We start from the raw sequence: 16,258 nt of genomic DNA, 5'->3' as shown, positions 1-16,258 counted from the left end.
ATTACCCTCATTAACAAAATAACATTTTAAAGCTTCTGTAATTTGTCTTAGTAGCAAAAATAAATTTATCTCATTTTGTCAATTCAACCATATCATTTAGATGAGTGCCTACCAAAAGGAAAGAAGTCATCAGAAAACTGAATTCAGTTGCATCAGATAATATACAATCATATTTCCGATTTTAGCATATCCTAGATAGGTCAAGCATTATGCCAGCCATCACCATACTTCCCTTCCTAAGAAAACCTACAGCCAGTGGTGAGGGAGAAGCTGTTGGCTGCAAACTGTTCCTTTTTTTTGTTTTATCACAGTTTGGTTGTATTAAATGTCTTATAATTGGCAGAGATCTATGCAAGCAGAGTTCTAAGTGATAAACCTTCAGGCCATACTTGATGCATTTGCCTCATAATGCGACCCTAAGCTTAAAAGAATGTATAGAAGGGATAAAGTTCTTCTAAATGCATCCTGGCTGTTTTATTTACCTCTCTATTGACCCAGCAATTCCACTCCTAACCAAGAGAACTGAAAGCATATGTTCACTCAAAAACTTGTACACAAATGTCCATAATATTTAGTCAAAACATAGAAACGACCTAAATGTCTATCAATTGATGAATGGATAAACAAAAAGTAGTATATTCATACGATGGAATATTATTCAGCCATAAAAAAGAACAAAGTAGTGATACATGCTACAACATGATGAACCCTGAAAATATCATAGTAACTGGCACAAGGCAGACACGAAAGGCCACATACTGGATGATTCCATTAACATGACATGTCCAGAACAGGCACATCTATAGGGACAGAAAGTAGATGGGTTGCTGAGGACTTGGGGGTGGGGAGAAAATGGGGAGTGAAAGCTAATGGGAACAGGATTTCTTTTTGAGGTGATGAAAATGTTCTGGAATGACAGTGGTGACAGTTGCACAACTTTGTAAATACATTAAATACTACTGAATTATCTACTTTGAAAGGTGATTTTTTTGTTTTGTTTTGTTAAGTGAATTGTACCTCAATTTAAAAAATAAAAATCCATCCCACCCTGTACATTCAGTCATCTTTTTCTCTTCTGTCAACAGTTCCAGTCAAGTTGATATAATGTGTATCTGGGACAAGACAACCAGAACATTCTTATCTCTGCACCTTTGATCTGAGATGCTCCCCAGGCCCTTCTTCCTACCTCTCCCCACTCCCTCTCCTTTACACTCTGCAAAGTCCAGATCAAGTCCCACTTTTTCCAGAACACTTTCCATCCTAAGTTGACTAGTCTGCCAAAGGACAGGCAAGCCTTCTTTGTTTCATTCCTACTCATCAACACTGCTGAATTTAGTTAAATAATATACAAATGACTCTAACTGTAGCTGCAGATAGGGCTTTCACTTTATATCGCAGATTGGAAATATAGAAGATCAGGCAATTTTTTCATATATGTTCTCAATCATAATGATCACGTGCAAGGCTTGTATCTAATACATGCCTTCTTTCAGTTAAACATTATTTGAAAAAAATGAGAAATGTATTATTTTTCCAAATAATTACATAAGCACAACTTTGCAAAAACAGGACTGCATTAAAAGATGAGCTAAATTGAATTATTACCACATGACATGGATTAAAGGATATCATTCCAGTTATCCTAACAAAAGGATTATCATAATATACAGTGGTTCCTTCAGAGGGATATGACTATATACATGAAATATATCAACAGTACTATAATTATCAGAATTCATGACCAAAGAAGCTAACAAAATCTTATTTCCAATTAGCACACAAATACAAACCATTGAATTATTTCCACAATATGCCTCAGAGCACTTGTTCATTTGTTATAACCCTTAAGAAAAAAATTATTTTCTCTTTTACACATATTCCAAACAGAATTCTTTCTTGCAGAAAGGAGCAAAGTCAATATAAATAATTAAGAATTGCTTCTTCTTTGTTAATTTTGAGTCATCTTAATTAATTCCAATATATATACCCTCTGTTTATTGCACATACTACATGCAGAAATAAACTATTAAGAGTATCACACAATGCCTTTTTGAAGTTGCATTTGATTTGAAGCTATTCAGTATCTTTCAACCTGTGCCACACTTCAATAATGACTATTTAATAATTACAATCATCCCCTTATTAGCTTGGCATTTCATTTTCCTTGCCCTATAGCACCCTACAGCTGAAGGCAAGGAACACTCTCTGTTGATTAGTTATTTAAGACCAGCAACAATAACTATACTGGAGAGAAGGCTACTTGGAGAGGATTACATAAGAGCTGGAGCTCAACAGCCTCAGACAGAGAGCAGCAAATTATAAACCCAAGTACTTCGTTGCATGTAACCAAATTGGCTAGTTGAAATGCTAATTGCCTTTCAGCAAAACTAAAGACAGACAGGGGACCTTGTGCTTCAGAGAATGAAGTGCATTTTTATTCCACTTCTGCACTATTGTCTTGCTGAGAATCACTGGAAATCTATTCATAAAAGTAGCTCTTTCCCTAACCTTTAAATTGTGGGAATTTTATTCAGCCTGTACCACCACCTCCAACCTGATGTGCCAAGATGCGAACAGATGGTTGGATTTAAGCCATGTTAAGCCCCTAATAAAGTAAAGCATGAAAGAATTCTACTCCCAAATACATAGTACAAATCAAGAAAACATGCCTAGGGAAAAAGAATTTTGAATAACAAATACATTTATTAAATTTAAATAATATAATCTTTAAAATGAATATTTTCAACGTAATTACATTCAAATGCATATGGAGAGCTGGCATTGCCTCTCTCAAAGAGACCCCACCCCCACCCCCGGCCCTCTTTTTTAACTAATAATTTTGTATTAGTTCAAAACTCATTTATGGACATCTATTCCAACAGTCAGTTTTAGCCCTTTACATGAAAGAAGGTCCATTCTGGGTTTTCAGAATCCTGAATAAATGAATGAGAAATGTCCTTTCAGCATCTTGCCCTCATTCTGAGGTACAGGCAGACTTACGCCTGACTGCACCAGAAAGGGCCCCCATGACCACCTGCCCAACAGCTGGGGGAGGGACTTGGTGTGGTACATTTTAAAGTGTATAGTGTGTCACAGTGCGATCAGAAAACACAGCCTTTGCATTACCACAGCCTCCTGTGTCCCAGCTCCACCCTCCTCCTCCTCTGCCACACCTCTATCAGGACAACAGAGCTCAGCTTCCTGTGTGGCCTGAGATTCTGGCATATCGGGGAACCCTCCGAACTTGCAAAGATGCCTCCTGTCCCCCCAAGTCCTGCCTTCTGAAGGGAAAAAAAACAGGCCTGCATACGTGGCAAAATCAACTTTCTGTACTACTTCATTCTGCATGAGAGGGAAAGAGTCTAGTTTATTAGCAGTATGTTTATCTTCATTTCTCAACAGATATCTTTCTTTATATAATGTTTGAGCTGCCTGAGAGTGAGAGAATACTGAGACTAAATAGAGCTTTAAACCGTAAACGGTTAAATAAATAATTCAGTTCTCACCCTGATTCGGCAGGATTTAAGGGAAGAAAGACATCTCTCTGGCTGGATGTTCACCAAAATCTTTGGATAGTGGAGTTCCTGGTAATTTTTCTTTTTTTCTGTACTATTTGAATTTCCTACATGACTTTGTATTATCTTTACAATTGGAAAAAAAAAGTTATTTGCAAATCAGCGAGAGAGAAACGTACACTCAACTGTGTGTAATACTTAGCTGTGTGACTTTTTTTCTCACAACATCAGAGAAATGCCCAACCACATCTCTCCAACATACTATATTTCATAGTCAAATTAAACAATCATGATCTAAGCAGCTTAATATACTTTATAAGCAAGTGTAAACTGTCTAGTTGCCCTCTACATGAAGTCAAAGTGGTGATGGCATAGTGCTTCCACCATGCAGATTTTGGACCCAGTACATAAAATAATCCCTTGTCACAGGTAAATAGTTAACAAAGCCACTTGTTCAATATATTAACCACTTTGTTAAACCCTAGACATATTAGAGAAATATATAATACAGTCACTGTCCTCAAAGATTTTATATCCTAATTGGGGCAACTTTGAAATTTTCAATAACAGTAAGACAGCAATATAAAAAAGGGCATGGGGCAGCATTTGGTTGAGTGGCAATAAATTCAACATTTAATGACCAAGTTAATGGTAACATGCTTCTCACTTATTAGTTTGTAGGAATGTACAGATGACTAAAGTCATAAATGGGAAAATAGAATATGTCTTTAAGTGAATCTCTTAACTTTTCTAAGTTTAGTTTCCCCAAATATAAAATAAAGGGATTGGTCTAGTTTGGCTCCAAGTCTCCTCCCAGTACTTGAGGAGTTCAATGCTATATTCACCGCCTATGAATTTCTGAACAATAAAGGGTCACACACCTAATCTAAGTCAAAATGTATTTTCTTTGTGGACTCTCCCAGAGCATAGATCTTTCTGCCTCAGTTTCTTCATCTGCAAATCAAGGAAATAGTATTTGACAACTAAATATAAAGTTACTCTATTTAAAGGGCCTAGTAGAATTCCTGGTATATAGCGGACCTTCAAAATATGTGGCATACTATTATCATTCATTGTGGGAATATGTACAAAAGGATTTACTCACAGCTGATTCTTCTATGAACACTTTTTCTTTGAGTGTAGCATAGGCAAGGGCACCTCCAAGTAGAAAGATAATCTGAAATACTTTTGTGTAACACTAGCCTCTGACTTCCCATATTATTTCTAATCGTTACTTTTTATTACCACAAAAGCACTTGTGTTCCAAATATACCTCATGTTATCATTTGGGGACAATGAATACAATTAGCACTCAATATTTGATAAATATATATACAATATAAACTATAATCGTTGTTCTTAAAATATAATAAATGTTGACTGATACATCATTTCTATATGTGATATCAAGATTCAGTGTTGTTTCATAATTTACTTTCACTCCATTATGAACTTACATTTTAGTCTAAGATTATTTCTTAGCTGGTGTTTATGGGTGGTTTCAGCTTTTAATCTTCACATTCATTATAGTGTAGATGCTCAAAGCACTTAGGAAAATTCCTTGATTTAGCTCTTATTAACTTTGGACAAGGAGCTTAAACTTTCCGTGCCTCAGTGCCATTATCTGTAAATTGGGATAATACTATTTAATTTATGATCTTGTGAGTGTTACATAAAATATCGCATATAAAGGCCTTCTCAGAATTCATTACATAGCAAGCGTTCAATACTGGGTGACTGCTATCGTCATTCATCATGGAGATAGGCTTCGGTCATACTTATTTTTAGTGTATACAGTTTGGTTGCTCCTTTTTAAAAAGTTACAATCTTGAGACATAATAAGTCTTTCTAAGCACCCAGTCCAATCCCTTTACTTTATAAATGAAGAAACTAAGGCACAGAAGGATGGGTGAATGTCCAAAGTCACTGTAAGTTAATGGCAAAGCCTGCATGTTATACCTAAACGCATATATTTAAAACGTCTTATTGCAACACAGTTCAAGATGTATTTGGCACGTCCCAGCATCCTAGGAAATTACCCCAAAATAAATAAATTTCTGGTGTTCATTTGTATCATGACTAGAACATAGAACATCTTTTTTTCTTTTTTCTTTTGTGTGGTTCCATCTGGCTCTTTTGATAAATGACACACAGCAGAGGAAAAAGAACTTTAGTAATGTAAGGTAATAACTTCTGCAAGAATTTGTATATAATGCTGAATGTATCAGTTACAGTACACTTTTTGAGCTTTATCCTATTTGTCAGTAATTATGCACCTTCAAGATTCGATGTTAGTAATCTATAAAACAGTGTGCATCTAACATATAAACACATTACACAAGTTTTTAAAGGTTTTGGGTTTTGTGAAATTTTTGTTTTACTTTAAAACAATAGTTACACAGAATTAAAAAACACTGCACCTTAAAATCAGCTGCACCCCAATGAAAATTGCCATAATTTCTCAGTTTTAGCTTTAAGAAAAAAATCAATTTTAAAATAGTTTAAAACATTATAAATGTGTAAGTTTTTAATATGTATTATTCTACAGCTCCAGGCTAATTTCTAATTCCCTGAAATCAATTCCCTGAAAGTTCTTCGACGTAGCGGTTATTCTAGAACATAAGACTCCTTAAATTTATCTCAACCTTCCCGTTATTTATTTCCTAAGGCGCGCCTTTCTTGATCGGTTATTTTTCAGGCAGACTTTCTAAAATTAAAGCTAGGATTCGAGTTTCAAACAGGCAGAAAGAGAATAAAAGAAACTTTTCCCTTTGCTCACTCCCTTCTCACCTTCTTTGAGATGAGGCAGCTGTGGAAAGGGCGGGTGACAGGAACGCCACGCTCAATGCACCGCCGCGTACGTAGACAGGGCGGACGCGGGCGGCGCGGCTGAGTTAGCCGCAGCCCGCGGCACGCTCGCCGCCCACCTTCAGCAACAGGTGCTGGCGAACGACCCCGTGCCGCCGAGGATGCGGCGGCGCTCCCGTGCGCCACCGGGATGGCCGCAGCACCACCCCGCAGCCACAGCCTACCTGGCCCCGGTGACACCGACATCCGCACGCTCCCCGAGGTCCCCGTCGGTCCTCCCTTCGCACAGCCTCGCTCCGCCTCTCACTCGCGTCCCCACGCTTCGCCGGGGCTGCCGAGTCTTTCTCCCGCTGTCGGCTCAGGAAGGTGGCTCCATCCTCCCCCCTCATCCTTCCCCCGCCTCCTCCCCCTCCATCTTCGTCTGCTCCAATAGGACTCGCGGCTCCCCGGGCTGCGCTCACCTGACCAGCGGAGTGGGGGTGGCCACCCAAGGCAGCGCGCCCTCGTTTGCGCAGCGGGCAGCTAGGTCTGCGCTCCGGCAGCGCGAACACCCTGTCTTGGCCGTCCCTAATGGACTCTTCCAGCAGCTAGGCCCCCGAGCTGACCTGCCTGCGCGCAGGAACACGCGAGTCCTGCAGCTGCAGCGCGTCTTCGACCTCGAGAGCGGACTGCGCTTTCTGGTAGACAGCTTTGACGAAACTTGCTAGTTTGACCCCTTGGGCACAAGAACCCCACACACGCTTAGACAGCGGGGTACTCCGCCCTACGTACACCACTGTAAGCAATTGCTGGTGTTCTTTCCGGAGAGAAAAAACATTTACTGAGTCTTGTTCCGTTCCTAAAAGGACATTTGTTTTAACGTTGAAGCACGCCCTGAGATGTTCACCTCTTTAGAATTTGCGCGTGAGTTGGTGAAATATTAGAAATGAGGAATCTACTCTCACATACACTTATAAGCACAGACTGAGGTCAAAATCTGAGTAAGTTATCTGTCTCCTCGTTTATAAAATACGAGTATTAATTCTTACCTAAGAAGGCTGTTGGAAGGATTAGATGAATGAGATCGTGTGAGGTGCAACTCTTTACACCTGGTAAATCCTCAACAAATGTTGGCAGTTATTTCCAAGGCTTAAAAGTAAAGCCCCGAAGGTCAGACCATCTCATCGGCAACGTGCAAATCACCATCTGCATCAGAGATTTTTAAAGCACATGCAGCATTCTTAGAATCATAGACGTTTGAAACCAGGAGGGAGATTGAAATTAGCAATTAGCAGTCCAGCACCACCTCACCGCTGATTTTATGGTCGAAAAAATTAAAATAAATGCTGGTTGAGTGGCTTAAAGGCATAATTAGGACTAGGTCCTAGGTTTCCTATTTCCAAGGTTCCCTTCCTAAGGAAGGGTGTAGGAACAGGAATAACCAGAATGTTACTTTGAGTTCCAAACTGCTATCCAGGAGTATTCATTTAGCATTATTATGAGCTGTTACTAAGTGCATCATCTCAAAGCTGCAACAGTCAACAAATGGTATCAAAGCCAAAAGTTACTCAGGCAAAAGGGTTCTGATGCAGAAATGGTGTGGGACTGCAAATGATGCACTTCAAAGCTTAAGAGAAGTTTGTGAGAAGAGCGACCTAAATGATCTAGGGGATTGAACAATTTCCCTGTGAGGCTCAGCTGCAAAGGTGGATCTGGGTCTAGAAGCTGTAAATCCATGAGGCCTTATTAACAGATCCGCTTACTTACATTAGTTATTGTTAATATGTGTTTACTCTGCTAATACACCCCATGAATTTACAGCTTCTAAATTATTTAAAACCTCTTATAGCTTCCAGATTATTTGAAATGTCTTACTAAAATACATATTCAGCCCACAGGTTTTGTTTGTTTTTGTTTGTTTTTAATTTATTTTTAGCTGCATTGGGTCTTCCTTGCTACACGCGGGCTTTCTCTAGTTGCAGTGAGCAGGGGCTACTCTTCGTTGTGGTGCCCGGGCTTCTCATTGTGGTGGCTTCTCTTGTTGCAGAGCATGGGCTCTAGGCACTCGGGCTTCAGTAGTTTGGCACGCGGGCTCACTAGTTGTGGCTCGTGGGCTCTAGAGGGCAGGCTCAGTAGTTGTGGCGCACGGGCTTAGTTGCTCCACGGCATGTGGAATCTTCCCGGACCAGGGCTCGAAACCCGTGTCCCCTGCATTGGCAGGCGGATTCTTAACCACTGGACCACCAGGGAAGTCCACCCACAGTTTTATTGTATTATTAGGATGCTTAAAGGCTTTATTTGCAGCTAAATGATACTTTACTGAGACCCCAACAAAGTCAGTGTTTATCAATGAACTATTCTGTCTTAATCATTGTTTCACCAAGTTCTGTGATTAAAGCCATTCTGCACAAGTGGACTTAGCATGCATTTTCACTGTGTGTGACACCATCCTAGGCCCCGTGTGGGTCAAAATGAAAACACCCACTGTCTTTCTCAAAGCTACCTCAGGGAATTAAGTAATTCATTAACAATTATTACTGAGTGTTTAGGAAGCAGAAAACACTGGAAGGCACTGTGGGAAAAACAATGATCTCTAAATCACAACCCTGAGTTCACTGAGGTTGCACTCTCTCTCTGGGTAAGAGTTTAATGAACCACAAAGCAGAATATGCCAAGCAAAAAAATGAGCATCCCAGAGAGTAGTAGCAATGCTTCGAGAGGAAAAGATTATATAGAATGCTGAAAGCTTCTCCCAAGAGCTGAAAATAAAACCACAGCAAACAGTATAGCTGATATTTTTAGCTAAATCGTGTAGATGTTACCAACTGCTCAAAGTATTCAATACATGTCCGTCCATTGCACTTAAATCCAAACTCCTCACCTGGACTGCAAGAACCACATGATTTTGTCTTTTCTTTTCCAGCTTCAACTTGTCCCATTCTCCCCCTTTTCACTGTATTCCCATCACACTGAACTTCATTCTTTGGCTCAAACACAGCAAAATCATTCCTGCCTCAGAACCTTTGCACAAGCTTTCCTCTCTGCCTGGCACGCTGTTGTCAGAGATCTTCATATGGCTGGCTCCTTCCATCATATCTTTCATTTGAGGGGTGTCCTTTCCTTGGAGGTGTCTGCCCTGATTACTTCTGTGGGCACTCTTACCTACTACTTTGTTTTATTTTCTTCATATTATTTATCCCTAATAAAGACCTTATTTGTTTATTTAGGTGTTTTTGTCTGCCCATAGGAATGAAAGCTCCAAGAGGGTAGGTTCCTTGTCTCTCTCATTGGCTGCTCTATAGCTAGTAGCTAGAATAGGCTCTGGGATATAGCAGAAAGTTAATATGTATGGAAGAAAGGGAGGGAGAGAGGAAAGGCCTATATAATAAGATTGTGTGAAGAACCTGGAGGCTATCATATCAAAAGGATTCCCAGAGCTTATTATCTTGTACTTCACAATCCAGCCTTAGAAAACATGACTTGATCCCATGTTAAAGTACAAATATGTGGGAATCAGAGATATTTTAAACTTCTTCCATCATTTACAGCTTAGAGACCTGGTTCTTCAAGTCATGCTTTGATAAGGAAAACAGAAAGGAGGGGGATTACTGGGCATCTGGAAGTGGGAGGTGGAGGGGCCACTGAGAGAGAAGGGTGTTGAAAGGAAAGTTGAAAGATCTGAAGGCAAGTTGGCCTAATTCCCAATTCTGCCTAAATGCAGCACTGATGGAGTGTAAGTCTTTTTCACTATTGTAATCTTCATGAAATCAAATCAATCACTAAATTTCACACATTAAAGAATAATTAGTTTTCTTAAACTCTGTAAGGAAAGTATTGATGTCATACAATTTTTCTTCCTTCTCCAATTTAGTTAGTCTTGCATACTAATAAGCCTTGTAAATCTTCTCCAAAGATCTCTTCAGTTCCTTGAAAAAGGTGTTTCTCATACTTGACATTCTGAGTTTAGATATCTAAGTTTAGATATGCATAAGGGAATTTCATCAAAGGAACAAAACCAAGCTTAGGCAGTAGCTACTTCTCCTTCCTTCCAAAAAAACTAGAAGTAGGATGTTACTGCAGGAGTACCCAAATCTGTCTGCCAGAGGCTTCTTCTGTTTGGGCCCAGACAGGAAAAAATTAAGATTTGTCAGGAGCTTGCTACACTCCTGGACTCCTCTTTCTCTAGGTTCAGACCTGCCTAGGCTACTAGCCAATCAAATTTCCTCCCTTGCACCCCCAATATGTCATAAAGTTCTCAATAAATTTTAGTATTTATCATCTTAGCACTCCATAATGGAAAAACAAACAGAGCTTAAATCCAAGCTCTCAAAGGGCCTGGCGCACTGTAGTAGCTCATTAAACATTTGTTGAATGAGTGATGTGACTGGACAAATACGTCAGAAGGAGGCCCCACTGTTGGACCCAGAATTTCATTTCGTGAGCCAAAGGAAACCATTCTCTGCCACAAAGGGACCAGCGAATCCATTTAATAACTGAGAATACTTTAAGCTTGAGGTGCTTCTCCCAGTTTAGAAAAAGAAAAATATTCTTGGACATTTTGGACATAAAAATCTGAGTGAGTCCCTGAACTATAGCTATCACTTGGTGTTACTGCTTCCTTGAACACTCTACTCCAAATTCATTTAATTAATCTCTTGCTTACTGATAATTAAAAGCCATCTGCCTCTGAGCTGCCAGACCTTGCTTTTCCTCTTCTTCGGATAGCACCATAATCCTGCTAGCTACTATTTGTCTTCTAAGCGAATACCTACTTAACCAGAAGCATCGCTAGACCTTCAGAATATGAACATGGACAAAATGCGGCCTCTGCCCTCCTATAGTCCACATTGAATAGGAGAAAGAAGACATATATCATGATAATCAAAAGTACCATGTGACCATCAAAGAGATTACAAAGATGGTTCAGAGAAGGGAGAGATGAGATTACAGGACTGCATCAAGATGACTTTCCTCTTGGCTCTCATAGATCTGTCATATTCACCCGGCTCTGGTTCCCAGGGCTTGCGTTGTCCTGTCTGACAGAACAGCCAGCTGCTCCCAGTGACCTCTGGACCTGAGTTAACCATGCTGTGACTGAGTCACACTCAACAGGAAACATATAGAAAAACAATTTTAAACCTGTATGCCAGGGATCAGAAAACTTTTTCTATAAAGGGCCAGACAGTAAATATTTTAGACTTGCAGGCCATGCGGTCTCTGTTGCAACTATTCAACTCTGCCATTGTAGTGTGAAAGCACCCAAAGACAATATGTAAACAGATGAGCATGGCTGTGTTCCAATAAACCTTATTTACAAAAGCAGGCAGTGGCCAGAAATGGCCAAAGAGCCATAGTTTGCTGATCCCTGCTCTATGCAGAAGCAAAAGTTATTTTAGTTAGCAGGTTTTCTTTTATACTGCTATACTAAATTGATTAATTCACTCAACAAACATTTATTGAGTGCCAAGGATCTATGATGTTTCAGAAATGTAAAGATGAATAAGGATATGGTCTCAGTCCTTAAGAATATTTCTGTAGCAGAATTTGCTGTCCTGTTCCACAAGGTCCCTCTACATATTCCATTTATAATGTATTCTAGCCCTGAGTCTTTGCAAGAAGTCTGGACTATCCCCTGTCCTAGATCCACATTTTTATAATCTGTTGTTTCTTTTTTTCTACCTAGTTTCTAATCAATGTTTTAATCTGACCTTCACAACAACTATATGTGGAGATTCTGGCTAAGTTCTTGCTTGTTCTGATCTAAACTTCTGACCCTTAACAAACTTGCCTTGAGTTCTACATCCTCACTCTTTAAAAAAAAAAAAAAAGAAAAGAAACTTTAAAAAAGCAGCTAACAACTATTATCAACTTATGCATCAACTGGGACTTCTTGTCCATCTGCTGTGTACATTGTACAATATTAAAAATCAATGTACTGGGGCTTCCCTGGTGGCGCAGTGTTTGAGAGTCCGCCTGCCGATGCAGGGGACGCGGGTTCATGCCCCAGTCCGGGAAGATCCCACATGCCACGGAGCGGCTGGGCCCGTGAGCCATGGCCGCCGAGCCTGCACGTCCGGAGCCTGTGCTCCGCAACGGGAGAGGCCATAACAGTGAGAGGCCCGCGTACCGCAAAAAAAAAAAAAAAAAAAAATCAATGTACTGAATGGGCCATTTTCTGCTCCCATAGAACTGTTGATTTGGCCTAAGCCAGGAACAAGAGACAAGTACCTGACTTCTAAAGAAAGGGCCAACCATTGAGGCCAGACTGTGCCTCCAGGGCTTTTTAAGAGGTGGAAAGATAAATATAGGACAATTACCTACCTCCACCCTCACCTCAGGGGGAAGAAAATCATCCCTGAGTAGTCAGCCTATGGGGGAGGTTCTTGCTTTTCTCTCTCTTTCAGAACTGTGTTAGAAATTGGAGATCATAGTAGAGAGGCAGGATTGGCTACTCATTCCAGCGTTGTCTGCTCAGGCCAATAAATTTGTTGATCTGCCCTGACCCTACCACTAAGAGGAAAGAGAAATGGGAAAGAAAGAAGGCAGAACAGAGAGAAAGAGGGTAAGGGAGCAGCCTCACTGTCACCTTTGTACAAAAATGTGTAGATCTCTCATTGATTGTGATACCATGGAGGGTGCACTTTGGTAAAATCTTGTCAATACCTGACCCAAGAGAACAGCCCATGAAGTGGGAAGATCCCAGGAACAAGAGACTGTGTACTTCTGGGAAGTAGCTGAAGGAGGTGATTAAGAAAAAACTGACTTCAAGGAAACATGCAATGGGAAGGGCTCACAGAACCCACCAGAACATACCCATGTACCTTTGAGAACATCAGCACACCAGTCACACAGAGGATAGCTAGTCTGTATTATCCAGAGAAGCAGCCACAGCCTTAAAGGAGGGTGCTATGCCGATAAGCAGTCAAAGAGATGTTTGTCCTTCTCCTATTCTCCCTCTCAGCTCTCAGCATCAGAAGAGTTAGACCTTGAAAAGGAACAGGTAGAAAAGACAGGTATTCTAGAACCAGAATCACCATACACACACACACTACATACTTCAACACCTAATCATGTCTCCTTTCCATTTCAGGCCCCTGGAGCCATTGGTCTGGCCTGTAGCTAGGAGGAAAAAGCTTTGAATCCGATTTGAGTTTGGCATATATTGAAATTATGGAATCTCCCCAAGAGATTTGCTACCCAATGAGAAAGAATAATTTGACATAGGACACAGAGGGAAGAGACTGTAGACAACAATATTAAATCATATTTATGTTTGGAGTTCATGTTTGAACCCCACTGAATTAAAACTCCTCAGTAAACCAGGATTTCCAAATGCGTGTACTGTGGATTTCAGTTTCCCAAATTTGCAAATGGCAAAAGGCTCTGTAATCAAACCATAAATGTGGGAAACATTCTTAAAAAACCATTAAGCACTTTAAAATGTTAAAGCATCTGAATACTATAGTAAATAAACCAGTTTAAATTTGCTTAGCTCACTGTTTTATATATTTATTTGATCATAGAAACTTTCTTTTTCTATGAGATTCTTATTAATATTCTTCAAAATACACTTTTGAAAATTCTGTTCGAAAAAAATATCAAAGCCTGGCTAATAAGTCTAAACTCAAAGTCATATGAATGCCAACTGGGCAATTAATGGAAAGAAACCTGTTTCTTTTGGGTTTGGGTTCCTTGCCTGTCTGCGTCATTCCCTCCAGGACTGCAGGAGCTGTGCAACTCTTGGCAGTATCATTTACATGGAAATCTATGTGAGGGATGCCCCCTGGAGTTGTTCGCACCAATGAGGACCACATGAGAAAACATGTACTTTATGAGGGGGTTGAAAAGCCGAAAAAGGTCTTGGAAAATTGAGAGGAGTAAGCCCTTCTGGGGAGTGTAAGGCTTAAGTCAGAAAATAAAGTTGGAAGCCTGGAATAAGTGGAAGGTTATCAATACCATAGCTCCCGAGAGGCATTTTTCATGTCTTTCCTACCCTATGCAGGACTTTCATGATCAAACTTCTGCAGACTGTAAAAAATTAATAAACAGAAACCTCAGTTAAAACGGGGTCAGTGGGGCTTCCCTGGTGGCACAGTGGTTAAGAATCTGCCTGCCAATGCAGGGGACACAGGTTCGAGCCCTGGTCTGGGGAGATCTCACATGCTGTGGAGCAACTAAGCCCCTGCACCACAACTGCTGAGCCTGCACTCTAGAGCCTGCGAGCCACAACTACTGAGCCCCCGAGCTGCAACCACTGAAGCCTGCGCACCTAGAGCCCATGCTCTGCAACAAGAGAAGCCACCGCAATGAGAAGCCTACGCACCACAACAAACAACAAAGTGTAGCCCCCACTCGCCGCAGCTAGAGGAAGCCCGCACATAGCAATGAAGACCCAATGCAGCCAAAAATAAATAAATTAATTAATTAATTAAGTTTTTTTTTTTTTTTTAATGGGGTCAGGGGACTTCCCTGGTGGCACAGTGGTTAAGACTCCACACTCCCCGTGCAGGGGGCCCAGGTTCGATCCCTGGTCAGGGAACTAGACCCCACATGCATGGCACAAATAAGAGTTCACATGCCACAACTAAGGAGCCTGCGAGCCACAACTAAGACCCAGTGCAACCAAATATATATATATATATATAATTTTTTTTTTTTTTTCTTTTTTAAGTGGGGTTGGGAGACAAGAAGAGGGAGCTCTCATGCCTTGTGGCAATAGCAGAGCCCAGTAGGGAGAAAGACTCCTCTCCTTTCCTGGCAAAGACTCAGGCAAAGAATAGCTTTTGTTTACTGTAGTCCTTCCAACTTCCTTTTCCTCTCTATGAAAGTGTTCTCCTTTCCTTGCTGTGGGGGTACTTGCATGTGGCTCACCATGGTTGCAGGTCCTGAATTGCTATTCTCTGCTGATCCCAAATAAACCCATCTTTGCTGGAAAACTATTTGGCAGTCTATCTGGTTTAGGTCAACAAGACAAAAAACAAAACAAAAATGATACCAAAGCCCCAGGAAAGTTGACATCTGTACAGTCGTATGAGGGAGGAGCCAGGACAAAGGAGTATGGCAGAAAGGGTTCATACACAGCATCAGCTAGAGATGGCTTCACACCTTCCGGAGAAAAGACTTAGGCGTGAGGAAAGACTTAGTCTCGAGCCCTGGCTGGTTCTAGTTGGGCAAGTTGGGGCTGCTAAAAGCTACTGCTCAGTAGCCAACAGAGGAGGGCCAACTGGAAGAGGCTGAAGAGCTAGCAGGAGCCATGGTCCCCATATTTTTCTGTCTTGCCAAAGCCTTTGGTTACCCTGGCTCTTACCTATTTACAGGTTGTCTAGAGGTGACTAATTTGTCGTGATTTATCACAACTATTTTCAAATCTCTAATGTGCCCTGTCAGAACCTTCTCTGTAAATGATTTGGTTCCTACAGAGATGAAGTGTACAAAGAGTAGTTCCTCCTTAATTTAAGACTAGATGTTTGAGAAGGTAGCAGTCAACCCAGACCACAACAGAAGTTGAGGTGGCATTTTAGAATCAGAAATGTGATGCAAAAAGATAAATAAATAACAACATTAAAACATTTTCTCTCTTGCTTTTTTCATGTGAAATTAATATTTCAGTTTTTCTGTGCTTGGTATTATCTCCCTTTTCCAAGTTTCTCATACTCTCAATATTTAATTTTTATAAAATTAAGTAAAGGATGAATTAAGTGTGATTTTTATGTTCCACTACAAATGTTTTAAATCTTTATCTTCCCAAGTTAAAAATATTCATCCTCAAGAAGTCCATTTACAAAACCTGATAGTTGTGGCTTTGTGAGAACGGTAGCACTCTTTCTATTTCTAAAGGCACAAAAGAACAGGGACTTCCCTGGTGGCGCAGTGGTTAAGAATCTGCCGGCAAATGCAGGGGACTCAGGTTCGAGCCCTGATCCAGGAAGATTCCATATGCCGCGGAGCAACTAAGC

Source organism: Monodon monoceros, unplaced genomic scaffold (genome assembly GCF_005190385.1).
Source record: "Monodon monoceros isolate NGI ecotype Baffin Bay Population unplaced genomic scaffold, NGI_Narwhal_1 Super_Scaffold_12, whole genome shotgun sequence".
Lineage (NCBI taxonomy): Eukaryota > Metazoa > Chordata > Mammalia > Artiodactyla > Monodontidae > Monodon > Monodon monoceros.
Note: the sequence above shows the minus strand (reverse complement) of the source record.